Source organism: Paroedura picta, chromosome 1 (assembly GCF_049243985.1).
Source record: "Paroedura picta isolate Pp20150507F chromosome 1, Ppicta_v3.0, whole genome shotgun sequence".
NCBI classification, from domain to species: Eukaryota; Metazoa; Chordata; class Lepidosauria; order Squamata; family Gekkonidae; genus Paroedura; species Paroedura picta.
Genome location: NC_135369.1, coordinates 130,422,101 through 130,438,348, shown reverse-complemented (window position 1 = coordinate 130,438,348; position 16,248 = coordinate 130,422,101). Strand labels below are relative to the sequence as shown.

At 42.2% G+C, this 16,248-nt stretch overlaps 1 long non-coding RNA gene across 1 annotated transcript in view; it reads left to right on the top strand.

Annotated features, from left to right (window-relative positions):
- LOC143842842 (uncharacterized) overlaps positions 1 to 15,273 on the top strand; it is a 405,333-nt gene extending 390,060 nt beyond the window's left edge. The window contains exons 5-6 of the long non-coding RNA XR_013233384.1: positions 14,708 to 14,765; positions 15,148 to 15,273. This is a non-coding gene — a long non-coding RNA (uncharacterized LOC143842842). The remainder of the gene's footprint in view (positions 1 to 14,707; positions 14,766 to 15,147) is intronic.
- The last annotated feature ends 975 nt before the right edge of the window (positions 15,274 to 16,248 follow it).

The window sequence follows — 16,248 nt, the reverse complement described above, 5'->3', positions numbered from 1 at the left end:
GCCTGTGCTCAAGGTCATGACGGTGTCGTAAATAACCTTCTAAGCCTGAAACGACCAGCTGATCCTGCATTCTTCCCAGATTATCTCTTACCAGACTGACAGGAGCCGGAGTCTGCGAAGTTTGGCGGTGCAAAGACTGAGTTTTCTGTTTGTTTTCCCATTCTTTGGAGCCAGCCATCCTCCCCCCCTTAATCAATTTACAAGGGAATCCTTTCTTGGGACGGGAGGCAAGCCAGATAAATACACTCGTTAAACAAACAAAGAAAGAGCTTAAAGAAAAGAGAGAGTTTAAAGATTTGTTGGAGAGAGTTTAGTGGGGGATGCTGACTTGATATGAAGATTGACAAACTGATAATTTTGGATCGCCCGAACTCCCGCGAGACCTCGCGAGACTTTCTGTTTATAATCTGTGACTGCTTAGAACTATGGAAAAATTAACTAAGGCACAGCTTCTTCATTTGTTATGCGAAGGGAACTCAGAGATACTGAAAGCAGTCAACAAGGTGGAAAAGGAAATCCAAGACAATATGAAAGAGCTCTTAGAATTGACGGTCTGAAAAAAACAGCTGATGAAAACACAACTCAGCCAACAATACATCAAACGAGAATTCAATGTCTGGAAGTTAATCAACAGGAGTGGGAGAGAGCTAGGAACATAAAAATCAAAAGTACCTTGGAAGAATTTGGGAAAACAGATTTAAGGAATGAAAGCACCGAAAGCCTGGAAGACTATTCAGAGCAGGAAGTGATTCGGATCGACAAAATAAACAGAGTCTACTCAAAGGCGACTGCACACAGGAAGCAATCAAGAGATATCAGGAAAACTTACCCCTAAAATCCCAGGAAATAGAGGGTTGTATTTTGGCCCCTTTTTATTTAATATTTTTCTAAATGATCTTGCTCCAACTTTGATTAATACTGATAGCCATAGCCCTAGACTAGGTTCTTGTAATGTTCCTCTACTCTTATTGTAGAGGAACAGCTCTATTGTCCTGCTCTCAAGTTGACTTGAAACGCCTTTTGAACTGCTTCCATGATTATAACAAATAATATTGACTTGAATTATGCGTTTTTTGAAAACGTGGAATCCTTCTAAGTGGAAAATCAATGGCACCTCTTTATCAAGCAAGTGAAATGCTTCAAATATTTAGGTATTCACTTTCAATATAATTTTAGTTGAACTCCTCATCATAAAATAGCAATAAACACAGCAACTAATACCACTTTAGCTATCATCTGGGTTTTTTTTTTCAACAGAGGCCATCAATATATACCTGTTGCACTCAAGGTGTTTAATGCTAAAGTAAGGTCACAATTGCTATATGGAGTACTAATTTGGATTAACACAGTTAGTTGCTCATTAGAAGGTAGTCAATCTAGATTTCTGCATAACATTTTTGCTGTGCCCAATTATGTCCTATATGCTGCTTTATGTTCAGAAGCTGGACAAAGATTGTTTGAACTCAAGGCATGGCTTATAACTATCAAATATTGGCTACAACTACATTTTGACCCTGATACTTCCAGTTATATTTTCCAATTGCTTACAGAATCCCAGAATCCTCTAATCCAGGGGTAGTCAAACTGCGGTCCTTACCTCACCCTCCAGATGTCTATGGACTACAATTCCCATGAGCACCTGCCAGTGGTCGGGGATTTTCCCCAAATGCTGGCAGGTGTTCATGGGAAATTTAGTCCATGGACATCTGGAGGGCCGCAGTTTGACTACCCCTGCTCTAATCCCATTGCACAGAATTCTTCCTGGCTTGTGTAACATTGTGTGCATGCTGAAGTATTCATACAAAGTGAAAGGAAATAGATGTGTCTTATGGTGTACCTTATGGTGCATTGCCCCCAACAGATGCCTGCCCTGGCTGACCCATGCTGCCAAACTGCAAAAATATGTCATTTTTTACTGTGAAATATGACCCTGCTATACATGCAGATATATCTAGCAAGGATATTTAGCTGGGCAGCCTGCAAACTGAAACAGAGGAATGGATTTTGTTCCTTTCTGCTTAGATATTGGCAGGACCAGGGAGAACATGGTACTGATCACAATAAAAACAAGACAGTTGACTAGGTACACAGATTGTATTAGATTTGCCTGAGTCCTAGTGTTTTAACAGTTGGAAAGGTGAAAGTTATTCTTAGATGTTAAGATTGTTCTTTTGTTCAGAAGACAAATTCTAGACCTCTTTTTGGTTATTACTGGAATTAGGATGATTTGGCCACAGGCTTAGCGAAAGAAATAACTATTATGATTTTAAAAACAGATTCTTATTATATAGGTAAGTTTAAATTAGTATTCCAAGCTCTTTGATGTTGGTTCTTTTTCACATGCTGTGTTTTTCTCTAGTGAATTATGAATCCCACTGTGTTGTTTATAATGTGCATGTTGTACATTGACGTGTGGAGGACATTGCTATGGCCTGTGTGGCAAATGCAAATAAAGAACAGAGTTATTAATGTAATTGTTTCCTTAAAAAAATACATGAGATTTTGCTCTTACATATCAAAAGATAACATAGAAGCTTGTTCCTATCATCCCATTCTGTTCTTGGATGCAAATAACAAAGTGCAGCGCGCACAATGTCAGCACTCCTGCCCTGTTGTTCAAAGCACTCGCTTCAGTGTTGCCCTTACCTCACCCGGAGACATTTGTGCATGTAGATAAATCTCTGCAGGGAGTCTTATGTGCATGTGCTTTCTAAATGTCATTGGGATCCTGGTTTTGTACTCTTTAATAGACATTTTGCTCCTTGTACGTGTTGATGTATATGTACATATAGCCTACAAGTCTGCATACATAAATCCCTGACTATATATATCCATCTCCTCAATGTTTCCAAATAAACAATTGGGGATGTGTCAGGAAAGTATCTAAGATGACAGGTATTCAAGGTAACACGTTTTACAAAAATGTAATCACATATATACTCAAAGTCCCATAGACATAAGACTTTGAAAATACAGGCTGTTCAGAAATACAGGGCCCTTCAGAAAGGATACCATGAACAAAGGCATATTCTAACAGGTGTTGCTCAGTGCAGCAATGAAAGAGAAAGCCCAGAGGTTTAAGAAGGGAGACAAATCACCCAGTCAGCAAGTAACTTTATTACCCTAACTCAGGAATTCCCAACCGGAAGTTCCCAGAACCCAGGAGGTCTGAGAGAGAGCTCCAGGGGGCAGAGAGTTGTGAGGTGCACTGAAAGGTACACATGGAGTATATCTATGTGTGTGGCTGGGGTGGTGGTGGAGAGGAGATGTTGTGGCCAAGGCTGGCCCTTTCAATTGACCAGGGAATGTGAGCTTGCTAATGGAGGCAGGACATGCTGGCTATGTTGGTGAGATGCTTTCCCACAACAAATCCACATACTCACAGGTCTTCAGGTCTGGCTGAACGAAAGTGTAGGATGGCTGGATGTGAATGCCAGTCTTGGTATCCCCCCCCCCGAAAACGGGGTGGGGGTGGGGGGATTGCAATAAAGCAAGTAGGGGAAGGGTCTTGTTGAGTCAGGTAGCCTCCAGTTTATATAGTCATGTATTTATTTGTTGTTGTTAGTTGTGAAGTCATGTCCAACCCATCACGACCCCATGGACAATGATCCTCCAGGCCTTCCTGTCCTCTACCATTCCCTGGGGTCCATTTAAGTTTGCACCGACTGATAAAGTGACTCCATCCAGCCACCTCATTCTCTGTCGTCCCCTTCTTCTTTTGCCCTCAATGCTGGGGCAAAAAAAGATACTGTACTGTACTATATTGTCCTCCCAGCAAGTTGGCTCAGAGTGGTGCATATAATATTAAACATCATAATAAAACACAATCCCTTTAGCAATTAATTAAAATTTCTACAAATTTAACATTTCAAATTAAATTTCAAATTAAATTGAGTGACACGTTAAGCTGGTGTTATCAACACTAGTAGCATCAGCAGTCCCAGGTTGGCTTGTCAGATCTCCCGGAATTAGATTATGCTCAAGGGGCATCCTTAGTAGATGTTATTGTTTCACTGGCCTCAAGCATAATTCTGGTAGAAAAGTTCCATCTTTCAGGCCTGTGGAACTGTGCTAGCTCTGTCAGGGCCCATATCTTCCCTGGGAGCTCATTCCACCAGGTAGGATCCAGGACAGAGAACATCCTGACCATGGTTTGAGGTCAGACAAATTTCCTTGGGACCAGGGACCACCAACTAATTGGAACCTATGGAGCGAAGTGCTATTTGGGGGGTACAGATAGAAAGATGGATTTATTGATAGATAGTATTGATAGATTTACCTATACTTCCCTGTACATGGATAGAGTTGTTTGTGCTTTGAGAGACAGAATAGGGCTATTACCTGAATCATGCACATATGTAGAAATTCATTGTTTCCCCCTTATAATATGAAAATGCTAGTGTGTCACTGATATACATGTGTCTTCCTTTCATTTTTGCTAAACTATGCATGCATTTTAATGTGAATATCTCTACCCACATACAAAATGTAATATAAGAAACAACCCTGAGATTGATTGCCTTGAATTAGGTATTAAAAAGCAGTCTTAATGAAGTAGTTTGAAACAATAGTTTCACTTAATCTTTTGATATCAGGAATGCACCAAGTTAATATGGCCATTTATCACAATTTTCCTTAAACACAGAAAGAATAATCTGGTCACCTATCACATCCTTCCACTCCTTCGTCTCTCCTTTGTTTCTTTTTGTGATCTTACCAACTGGATTCTTGAAGGAATTCTTGGGTTTCCTAGGTATAACAATCCAATCTTTGGAAACATAGGATGGTCATTGTTTTTCAAGCAGGCTGATGGGAAACCCAGTTGGGGGGGGGGGCATAACCTGAAAGGAGCAGGTGACTATGGAGATTGATGGGCACTGGGAGACAATCAGAGAGACAATGGCAGTAGTCACCTTTTGCTAGCTACCTGGTGATCCTGGGGATGGACTGGCTACAGAAACATAACTGAGCAATATGATAGGAGTGTAGGCATGTGCACACACACAAAAATTCATTGCAGAAATACCCCTTTACTTTTCCAGATTTGGATAAATCTGAAATGCTTTTTTTTGGGGGGGGGGGTGTTGTGCACATGCATATCCACTGCCTAAGGGGGGTGCACCTGTCATTACAGTTGTTTGGCAGACACTCTCCTTCTCCTTCTTAGGTGCTGCCTGAGAAAGTTGGGGGGGTGCATTTAAATGGGATGATTTGGTCACTGTTGAATTGGACCATTTAAAAGCAGGGAATGGATGATTTGGCTCAAATAGGTCATAAAAATATCTCAGTCAGTATTGATGTGGATATTCTTTCGCTTATCCTAACCAAATCACCCTTACCTACTGCACAGTGACTCTGTCCCATGCTGACTGCATGCCCAGCTAGGGGAAACAGGATTGAGCCCAGCTGGTTGCTTCCAGTTCTCCCAGGGAACCTCATTTGGAGGCAGCCTTGGAGGAGGAAAATCCCCTCCTGAAGGAGTATTGAGACCACAAGGGGGGGGGGGAGAAAAGAGGGGATTGGATTGTTATATCTGGGCACCCTGAGAATTCCTTCAAGAATATAGATAGGTCACAGTCATGTCCTGTGACAATTCTCCCCCAAAAGACAAACTCTGAGCCTTTGATGAAATGGACTGGGAAGAGCATATCTTTCAAATATGCATAGTTGCCAACTTACTGTATGGATGTAATGTCTGAAAAGGACAACAGAAGTGCTTATTTTAACAGTCCGTCTCCAGTTAGTATGCTTCTCCATTCCACTTCTCAACTGAGGTAGGGTAGGGGAAGGTTTTGAAAGCACCCTAACAAATGGAGAGGTATACCCCCTTTCTCATGCTGGTACCTTCATTTTGTTCTCTAGCTCACCCAGTCACCAGTCAGCAAGTTGGTACAGTCTTGTGAAAAGAGACATGTGAGTAAGGCTGATTGAGTTGTATCAATAATACTTAGGTAAGCATCCTGGGGCATCAATTAAGGCTCAGCTTCTAAACCTCAGCCTCTCACACTTGAGCAGCTGAGCTTGAGGGCCTTCATGGGACTGGGACATGAGTGGTGCCATTATACTAGACTCCAAGACCCTATGGCTCCTTCAAGCATTAGCAAATATTTGGTGAGGCAAAGCCAAGGCTTGGGTTTAGAGTGAGAGTGGCCTCACTCAGAAAACCAGGTGAGCACAGACAGAGGAGACCTGTTACTTCTGCATCCCTGCAAAAACAGTCTGGACTGCTGTCAGCTCCTATAACTCTATATCTGTCTGAATGCAAACACAGGTAAAGGTACACAAAACAAAAGTAAAGCCCTATAGATTTTAGAACTGCAACCCATAGTATTCCAGCTAGTTAATCCTTTCTCTACCTTATCATTGTTTCCTCTTTATTGTTGCTTGCATAGCACTGTATGCTGTGTGTTCAGTAATGTATCCGGCCACCTTCCTGTGCAAGGAGCCTTTCTTGGGAAGAAGAGCCTCTCCTGCTGGAAGAAGACTTTTCTTAGCCAAATGATAGCACATTCTCTTTGATTCAATAGATCTCGCCTTTTCTCATTATTTCTGTACTCTGCTAACCTTTATTGTTATTCAGGAATTACCGGTTACCTGGTAGATTTGAATGTCTGGTAAAACAATATAAGAAAGTGCATGGATGCTTTCTACAGGAATACTGAAACCGTGGGTTCAAATAGAGTCAAGCAAAGAGAATGAACTAGCTCTTCTTATTTATGAACAATATTATATTAAACAACCTCACTGTGCTTTTAATATACCAGTATAAGAAGCTAAAGAGCCTCTTGTGGCGCAGAGTGGTAAGGCAGCCATCTGAAAGCTTTGCCCATAAGGCTGGGAGTTCAATCCCAGCAGCCGGCTCAAGGTTGACTCAGCCTTCCATCCTTCTGAGGTCGGTAAAATGAGTACCCAGCTTGCTGGGGGGTAAACGGTCATGACTGGGGAAGGCACTGGCAAACCACCCCGTATTGAGTCTGCCATGAAAATGCTAGAGGGAGTCACCCCAAGGGTCAGACATGACCCGGTGCTTGCACAGGGGATACCTTTACCTTTTTATAAGAAGCTAAGTCTCATGTTACCCTTATATATATATCAAAAGCAAAGAATGAAAGGTGTGATGGACAAGTTAGGTTCTGTTTCTCCCTAAGAGTAACCAATGAAAACTGAAGAAATTTTAGTGAGAGGAATAGTGGAAAACAGCAGTCTAGCAGTTAGGGAGCAGGGAGAAAGTCTAGCTGAGTGAAGTTGTGGAGAAGCTTGAAGCTGACTGAACCGCCCAGAGCTGCAAAGAATGGGCAGTATAAATAAATAAATAAATGAGTCAGTTTGCAACACAGAATCACAAATAGGGAAATAGTTTGGAAACTCAATTGAAGAGAATTTTTGTAACCTCTACCTGACTTTCTAACTTTCTTCAGTGGTATATTCAAACCAAAAACACACAAACTCCCTTGTTCATTTAACCCCATGGTCTGGTTGTCTCAGAGAAAGAAACACACACATACATACACATAGGTCTCTTCCCCCTGCATAGACTAGAGCTATTGGGTTTTGGGGACTCAAACACTCTTTCATTCACACACTGTCACTGTTTATTCATATCATTCTCTCTCTCCCTCCCTGCCCCTCCCTCCCGCCCTCCATTGTCTGTCTGTCTGTCTGCAAAGCCCATTGTAACCAGGAATGCAATGGGTGCTAGGACCCAGGGGACACCGGGAGGTGCAGATCTCTCTCCGTGTCTTTGTCTCTCCCTCTCACTGTGTGTCTCTCTATGCCTCACAGCAGAAGGTATAGCAGGTAATTAGGGCTCGTTCTTAGGATGGAAGCAGGGCTGGTGTGCATTTTGGGGCAGCTCTCTCTGTCTCTTTCTCTCTCCCTCTGTTGTAGCAGCAGTGGCTCTGTGTGTGTGTGTGTGTCTCTGTGGCATCAGGAGCCATAGCAGATAATTCATAACCCCTCTTTAGGAGGAAAGCAGAGCTGGTCAGCAGCTTGGGGAAGCTCTCTCTGTGTGCCTCTCTGCCTCCCTCGCAGCAGGTGTGATAGGAAGCAATGAGGGCTCGTGATCAGTCTGGCAGGGCTCTGCGTGGGTCTCTCTGTCTCTGGCATGGCTGAGAGAAATGTGGCTAGCGTCCAGGGAAGGAGAGCGGGAGCTGTAGGGACAGGGCCAATCAGGGTGCAGCCAAGCCATTACTATATAATAAGTACCCAGCTTGCTGGGGGGTAAAACGGTAATGACTGGGGAAGGGAATGGCAAACCACCCCGTATTGAGTCTGCCATGAAAACGCTAGAGGGCGTCACCCCAAGGGTCAGACATGACTTGGTGCTTGCACAGGGGATACCTTTACATATGTATGTGTGTGTGTGTGTGTGTGTGTATGTACGTATGTACATATGTACGTACGTACGTACGTATGTACGTACATATGTACATACTTACATACATACATACATATATACAGAGAGAGAGAGAGACTGATATGAATACATAGTATTCAGCATGTGAATGCAACACTGTTTGAATCCCCAACCCCCATAGCTCTATGCAGTGCCTGAGAGAGGAACAATTATTAAAGGAGGCTGGGCTACTCTGGCTGCTGGTGCCTCTGTGAGTAAGAGGGAAGGCCAGGTATAGAAAATGTTCATGGCTCTCCCTATATTTTAAAAGGGGCAAGATGAGTAGTGACCTGTGACTGCCTGACCTACACGTAACCCTAAACCTGAAAGAAATTGTGAAGGAGGGTAGGCACTTTGTGGAGTGAAAAAGTTCAAAAAGTGTGGCTCATGCCAATCACAAAAGCATCAAATCCAGTTCATCTAAATACATCTTTTTTTCTTTCTTGTCATATTTATAGGGCACTACTCCTGGCCAGCCACCACTCTCAGCCAGTCAGCTCACAGTCACTTGTTGTTGTTGTTAGTTACGAAGTCATGTTCGACCCATCGCGACCCCATGGACAATGATCCTCCAGGCCTTCCTGTCCTCTACCATTCCCCGGAGTCCATTTAAGTTCATACCCACTGCTTCAGTGACTCCATCCAGCCACCTCATTCTCTGTCGTCCCCTTCTTCTTTTGCCCTCAATCGCTCCCAGCATTAGGCTCTTCTCCAGAGAGTCCTTCCTTCTCATGAGGTGGCCAAAGTATTTGAGTTTCATCTTCAGGATCTGGCCTTCTAAGTAACAGTCAGGGCTGATCTCCTCTAGGACTGACCGGCTTGTTCGCTTTGCAGTCCAAGGGACTTGCAAGAGTCTTCTCCAGCACCAGAGTTCAAAAGCCTCAATTCTTTGACGCTCAGCCTTCCTTATGGTCCAGCTTTCACAGCCATACATTGCAAATGGGAAGACCATCGCCTTGTTGGCAGGGTAGCTAACAACAGATAAAAAGTGTTGAAAACAATACCCTAAAAATTCCCACCCCTCTTATGCTAGTCAATCCCTCCCTTTCCCCACCAGGTTGCACAATAGTGATGGGAGACTAATAACGAAGACCATATGAGGCTCCAGCAGATGGGCCCATTTGTTGGGGATTCTGGAGGAGGGGCAGATCTCCGCAATATACTTGTGGGAGGTCTCTAGAGTTGTGCATTCCAAAATTCCTGATCTAAAATATAGATGAAAATTGCCCTTTCAGGTCATCACTGTGATTTTTCTGGAACAATAACATAAATCTTGTTTCTCAGGCATTTGTTACAAAGCACACTCTCCCACCACTACCATTCATGATTTCCCCCCCGTCTTTTCATATTAGGGTGTTTACCAGCAGTAAGGTAAAGGTAAAAGGTAAAGGTATCCCCTGTGCAAGCACCGAGTCATGTCTGACCCTTGGGGTGACGCCCTCTAGCGTTTTCATGGCAGACTCAATACGGGGTGGTTTGCCAGTGCCTTCCCCAGTCATTACCGTTTACCCCCCAGCAAGCTGGGTACTCATTTTACCGACCTCGGAAGGATGGAAGGCTGAGTCAACCTTGAGCCGGCTGCTGGGATTGAACTCCCAGCCTCATGGGCAAAGCTTTCAGACGGCTGCCTTACCACTCTGCGCCACAAGAGGCTCTTACCAGCAGTAGTAGTGAGCATTTTGGTTTGTTTTGATTATCCTGATTTCATGGCCACCCCTGACCATCTCCTCACACTGTTTCCACTTGGTTGGAATCCCTGGCCACTCAGAGGTCCATCGCCAGGTTAGTGAGCTGTCAGCCTGGCTGTGTGCCCTGTGGGCTGGAGGTGCCTGGGCTGCTGGCTGCTGCCTGTGGCGGTCCAGAGAGCCAATGCTGCTCAGGGCCACCAGAGTACTGGCCGGCCCCTCAGTGCTTTTCCCCCCAAAAAACAGCCCCCACGGCCTCCAGAAGATTCACCAGCCCTTTTGCGGCCAGCGGCAGCAGGAGCCAGGTCCCCGCTGCCACTTTCCACCCATCCCCGCCCTGCAAGAACTCTGCTGAGACCTCTGGGCCCTTCGGCAGCCCTTTTGTGGCAATTGCAGCAGGAGCCACCTCCCCTCTACCGATTCTTACCCACCTCCGCCCCGAGGGAAGGATTCTGAGCCCTGTTTTAATACAATAAAAGTAGACATTTTCTGATAATTTGTGCACAAGAATTTCCAACTTTTAGTGGATGTGCAAGGGACCTCCACTTGAACAAAGTAAGGAACCATTATTATTGAATTATGTATGTGTTTTATAGCATAAATCTGGTCATTTCTCTACTAACCTGCAATATTTTTGGTATTTACAGGACATTTTTATCCCCCCTCCCCCGGTGGTTCATAACCATGTTATATGCATATTTTTATGTTTATTTGCTCATTTAAAAGTATTTTCTGTGTGCATAATACTAAACTCTGAGGAAGACTTGTATAGGTCAAAACGTCTTACATCTCTGGATGTTTGGATATAAGTAACTTATATGTGTCACTGATATGAATGTGTCACTCCCTGCTGTTTTAATTGTTTTTATTATTTTTATATACTTGAGCTCCATAAATAAAATACAAATTATACATTTACACTAAACATATTTTTTTAGTTCCCTCAACCTTTTAAGGTTCTCAACTGCATTTTGGGTTGGGTTTTATTTCTCCTTCTTTTTTTGCTGTCAGAGAATCGTCTGACTTCTAATCAAATTTAGGCTTAGCGAAACCAAGCTGCAACCCTCAGCTTCCAGCCCCCAATTTATTTTTCTTATGTCAGTTGCAACTTGACAGGACTTACAGACATACCCAGGAGCAGAGTTTTATTCAAACTGATACTTCTAAGTAGAACCCAAGGTAAAATTTTATTGTGTGGCCCAAGACCTTGACAATGTAACAAAACAACTTCCCAAGCAATAATAAATCTAAAATAAAAAACACAGCAAGGTAAAAAACAGTTTTTGAAATGTCAGGGTCAGGACATAACATAAATTACAGCACATTAAACATCAAGTTTTGCACGAATCTTCTTGGCAGCCAATGTATACACTGACAACTATGTAGGTGACATAATGAACCTCATCAGAATAAAGATGATTTCATCAGCTGCTGAATGTAGGGCAAGCCTAAGTACAGTGGCTGCAAGGAACTTGGCCCTAGAAACTAAGCAAATGTCACAGGAACAGATGCAATGAGAAAGACCCTCCAGTTCCAGGGGTTCCATTGACACTGGCCTACACTGATAGCAACCAAGTAACAGGGCAGTTGCCTTTGTTAATCTGTGAGTTGTAAAGGCTTCTCTAAGTTTATGGAAGGTGATGTTGGACTAAAAGGAAACTCTGATTTACTCCCATTTGAGCAGATTAACCTCGTTGTGACGTTGCGTCAATGTTTCTGTGTGAAGAACATACTGGGCAGTAATAGCAGCTTGTATAAAATCAAGAAACAGACCGCATGTGATGGAGAGAAACCTGAAATTACAGAAACATTTTGTACAATGTGGGCATGAAAGGGACATTTACAGAATGAGATAAGTCATGCACATATCACCAACACATGAACATCCTGCCCAGCCAGAATGGAGTCTGAAAGACAATATATCCTCCAACCAGAAGCAGGTCACAGGCATGCATAGTGAAAATATCACTGTTCAAATACATAACATCGTACAAGCCTCCATGCAGATATGACTGATTTGCCTACACCCGGTACACAGGCAACAAGAAACTAACTTGTTCAAATAGCAAGAATGGGAATTGAAAGGGCTTCCTTTTACAGGACCTTAACCCAATGCAAAATTGGATGGATATCCTTGAGACTCCTGCTTTTTATGGGTGACAGGATGGGGCTGAGAATACAGAGCACACCTGACATCTGAAGGGGAAATTCTCATTCAAGGAATAAAGGACTCTCATACCCAGGAAAATAATTCCTCCACTACCCCCAAAAAAGTTTATTTTACACTTATTTCGGCAGTTACAGCTCCTTTCAGACAACTCAGCTATTATGCAGTAAGCAAAGTAATGAATTGAGAAACCAAGATACAAGGAGTAGGGGGAAATAAAATGGCTACTCCCTGCTGCCTTCCACAAGCTACTGCTGCCATTCAGCTTTTTCCACTGATTGTAAGCAAGCCCCTACCCTTGGTAATCTGTGGAACAGGTCTCTGTCATAGGGGAAATTCTGTGATGTTATAGCCTTGTGAAACTTCACTTTCAGGACAAGGAGCATTCCCTGCAATCTGACAGCTCCCCTGCAATTGACAAAATGGCAAAAGGGAATTTTACATTAAACTTTTAACACACCTTTTGGCTTTGCCCTTAGCTTTTCCATTTTTAAAAACTCTCCTACATTTATGAAAAAATAATAAACCATTTACAAACATTTCAAACATTTTTACTTCTCAAAACATACCTTATAAGTTTATTTTAGTGGCTTCTGTGCAGTCCGGCATGGGATGGTGTTTTTGCAGGCCTATCAAAGAGAGGAGCTAGCGAGCTTTTCAGATAAAATAATTGGATCCCAAGAGTGCTCACTTCCATCCCCACAGAGAACCTTAACTTTCCCGCCCAGAAGTTCTCTTTTCACCACTGCTGTGAGAGGACAAAGGTTCAGTGAAATGAACTGGACCGTTACCTCAGGGGTTTCTGAGGTAGAACCTTTCTTCAGAAGACTTTTTTTGGTGGTCTGATTGGCCAGCTGTACCAGAGTATTAGAAGAAAAAGGGGAGGTGAGCATAACAAAGGCAAAACGACTTCATCATAGACCCTATCCCACTGGATAGTACTGGTCATTAAATTGGCCTAAAAACTGACTAAAATTGAGTGACCATAACACATAGTAGCACATTGCACTAGAGCACAAGCCCTTCAGCTGCTTTCTCTTCAGGACTCCCACTGGACAAGATCTGCAGGGTCCTTCCTTGGTCCATGTTTTCAGTGTTGGTGAAGCACTTCTCCATGGACATCGATGCCGGGAGAGAGGTGACAGTGAGAAAAGTAGTGCTTCAGTCACTATGCTGCTAGATTAAGCCCATACCCTCCTTCACAGGGAGTGAACTTGCCATTCTTCCATGTGGGACTGCACAGAAGCCATGCAGATGAAAACAAGGTTGCACTTAGCTGTTGCTGTTGTTCATCAAATGGCCTTCTGTGCAGTCCCACATGGAAGGATGGTAAGTTCACTCACCATGAAAGATGGTGTGGGCTTTTATCTATCAGCATAAATACATCCCTCCTGCCTCTCCAAGCTGTGAGCTTACCGCACACATTATGACTCACCTTACTCTGGCAGTAATGGAAGATCTGAGAGGAGAGTGTTCTCCCCTCCTCCATCACATGACTTCTGGATGGTAAAGTCAACCTTGTCTGTGAGGATAGTGTGAGCACTCTTGGGATCTAATGATTTTTATCTAAAAGCTCATTCACTTCTCTCTGTGGCACACCTGTGAAAGCACAAGTCTGCCCAGAAGGTCATTTGATGAACAACAGTTAAAGGTAAGTGCATCCTTGTTCATCAGATTCTCTTTTTAGTGGGAACTAAAAGAAACTGATATTTAAAACAAAACTGCAATAGTGTTACCCCATTTGCATTGGGAATTGATAGATCTTTTGTTAAGATGTGAGGAAACTATATTATCCCAGCACTCAAAATTCACTATGTTGGCACTAGAAAATCTAATTTCCATTTCTCCCCACTTGTTAGATCAACTGAGTATGAATATCATTGGCACCTGATGCTTAATGCCTGCGACATCATAGGTCAAACATAACAGGAGTATTTGTCACAAAGGGCTCATACTAACATAACAATGGTGCAAGTAACTGTAGAGCTTTGGCTTTATTTAGGAATCTGGTCTTACCAAACATTTCCGTGATCTATTTCCGATAGGCTATTAAAGAAAGTAGGATAATGCAATGAGTCTATGATTAGTACTAGATCCCACCCCCAAATGGTTAAAGAAATATTTCAAGTGCTTATATAGCTTAAATGAACATTATACATGCCTGAACTAGACCAATATCGCCAGAGCAGAGTCAGCCACAATTAGTGCTTAGATTGGAGACCACCAAGGAAGAGTGGAGTTGCTGTCCAGAGGAAGACAATGCAAAACTATCTCTTCTCATCTCTTGCCTCGAAAACTTCTTGGTCCTAGAGTCACCATGAGTCAGTTCTGACTTGATGGCACACAGTTGTTATGTCGGTATATTTTAATAAGCAGAAATCAGTAGTAGAGTGTTTTAGTTATTAAAAAAAATAAAAAAAGATCCTGAATCGTTTTTGACAGCAGCACTTTTTCTTGCAGATCTACAGTCTCTTTGTTTTCTCTGGATTCATCAAGCAAGCAAATATCTGTGCTCATGGTAAGTGCCCTGATCTGTCACCACACAATGACTGGGAGTTCATGTTTAGTATATATAGATATATAAATCTATAATCCATTTTGTGTCAAACTGAATTTACATCAGTTACTTTATAGAAATTAATAAAAAGACATCTTGTGCTTGTATTTTCCAACCTTGTTAGCATGGTCCTTTTAATAGTGCCATTCATTTGATCAGAACAATGAAACTGTGAGATGGAGGTATTGGAATTTATACCACACCATGGAAAAGATGCTTGCTTTTAGCTGCCACTCATTAATTATATATGGCATTTAAGAATTAAGCTGAGCCTAGGTACTCTTTAAAAAATGTGATTTTATTCCCACCAAAAAAACCTTCATTTTCTTCTGATTTATCATAGATATATGCCCTTATGTGATGTGATGCAAATTCATATTGAAAATACAGAACAAACAAATGGCTTGAATTATCCAGAAAATAGCATCAGGTATAGTTTCATGGTTTTCCAGGCTTGCAGAAATGTTTACTATTACTTTTCTACAACAGCAGTTCAAAATGAGAACAGAAATGTAAAAAACAAAACAAGACTGGAGAGACTAAATGGCTTAGTTTAGATGTAAAGTAAAAACATACTTTAGGTGTGGTTAGTTAGTGAAAGCAATATTCAGATCAAAGACAATTACTCACATCCTGGTTTGCTTCTAGGTGTTGCACAATATTTTGTACCAGTAGAGCTGGTGATTATTCTCTTTGCCCATGGGTGGATCCAAGCCACAGACTGGAAGGAGTGACTTGTATTTGCTAGTCACACTGATCATAATTTAATGAAATCAAAGCTTCATGCAGTGTCTGAGCTGAGCAAATGTGAGCCAAGATTGAGATGTGTATATGAAGAAAGAAAGAGATTATCAAATTCTCTGTTGTTGATCCCTGACCCCTAAGCTTGATCTATTGGTTAACCAGTATAATACATCAAAATAGACCCGAGTATGCTTTTTGCATTCCCCTTGTTTTGCCATCTGCAAAATGATTATTTAACTTGCACAGTAAAAGCTTTGTTACCTGGCAATTAATGCACAGTTGATGAAAAAAAATCAGAGTCCACTGTCTGGTGTGCCACACCCAATTAAAAAAATAATAAAATAGGTTTTGATTTCTAGGTCCGAGGCAAGTTTGACTGATTGGTACAAATATCCATTGTTTATACTTTTGGATTAATCATTCTTCATTTTGTATGCATACATCCCTTAACCACATAATTGATTATGCATATATCATTTTAGACATGTGTAGATGTTTTGATTACACCAGTTTTGCACATGACATATTTTTTCTGTTTAAGTTGCTATATCATCATGTATCAACAAGGTAACCTTGTGGTTATCCTTTCTGCATGGGGGTTTGTTCCAAACTTTCCTTTTCTTCTGGCTTCGCTTGTCCCTTGGCCTTCTGTCACAACAACAGGCCTCTCCATGCCTCAGCTATATTATATATTTCCATT